This window comes from Penaeus monodon, chromosome 30, assembly GCF_015228065.2.
Source record: "Penaeus monodon isolate SGIC_2016 chromosome 30, NSTDA_Pmon_1, whole genome shotgun sequence".
NCBI classification, from domain to species: domain Eukaryota; kingdom Metazoa; phylum Arthropoda; class Malacostraca; order Decapoda; family Penaeidae; genus Penaeus; species Penaeus monodon.
The window spans coordinates 30757629-30758608 of NC_051415.1; the positions used below are offsets into that span (position 1 = coordinate 30757629).

General features: G+C 36.5%; 1 protein-coding gene across 1 annotated transcript in view; it reads right to left on the reverse strand.

The window, feature by feature from the left end:
- Positions 1–916, reverse strand: part of LOC119592701 (cation diffusion facilitator family protein 1-like) — a 24219-nt gene extending 23303 nt beyond the window's left edge. Inside the window, exon 1 of the mRNA XM_037941626.1 lies at positions 770–916. The gene's annotated coding sequence lies outside the window, so the exon portion shown is untranslated. The remainder of the gene's footprint in view (positions 1–769) is intronic.
- Between the last annotated feature and the right edge of the window lie 64 nt (positions 917–980).

The following is a 980-nucleotide window of genomic DNA, read 5'->3' on the forward strand; positions in this document are numbered from 1 at the left end:
GCCACGCCAAAGCTGGAATATCAGAGTGCTGTTAATTAAAACCACGAAGCGCCATACCATCCCGTAAGAGAGACCGGAAAAGGGCGGAAATGGAATCTAAAGTAATTTGATGCATGACTCTGTTTCATAATTCGTATTACGTATTTGACTCCGACGACTTGGTGCACTAGGGGGTGGCAATACCTTTTTATAGCCAATACTTTGCATAAAATGAGGTTCTCCTATCTAACAAATTAAATTCACTCCTGTCTCAATAATTAAAAAATTAACAAAAATTACTAGAAGTTCTCACTGATAATATAGATTCATAGTGTCAAATAGTTTATTCATCTGAGGAACTGATCATGGTTATGCTACCGTGATGTCCATGCATTTCAGAAGGTCCTTTGCCTGTTGAAGAAGAGAAACCTCGTTGGTATGTGGTGAAAAATACTTACATTTTATAAAACAATATATATTTATCCACAGCCAAGTTCTTTTTTACTCCTAGACGATAGAATTACCTCCTGCTGTGAACCACTGTTATAAATAAACAGATGTGTGTCTCTGTAAACGCTTAGACATACACTCACCTCTTACACGTGTACATGTTTACGTACTGTATTCGCCTACTACATATATACACATCCTAATCGATAAGTAGACGTCTGTATTAACACATGTGTCTATAGCATCGTTATTACCTTTGCTATAAGCCTTTTTATTTGTTGACATAACGCAGGATATGTTCAGGATAATAGATTAAAATGAGACAATTTTTTCAGCTTACCAGATCATAGTCATTTTCCGTTTGAGATTTTCTTTGTTGTCCAATCACAAAGTTTTTCTTCACAGGGTAGAACCACATTGGCTTACACATCCAATTATACACTGATTTGATCTATCACATGACTAGGGTTAAGTGCGACGAGTCACGAGATCATGATAACCAATAGCATTTTAGAATAGGGCGAAGAGCATTCTGATTGGTCTACTTGTGT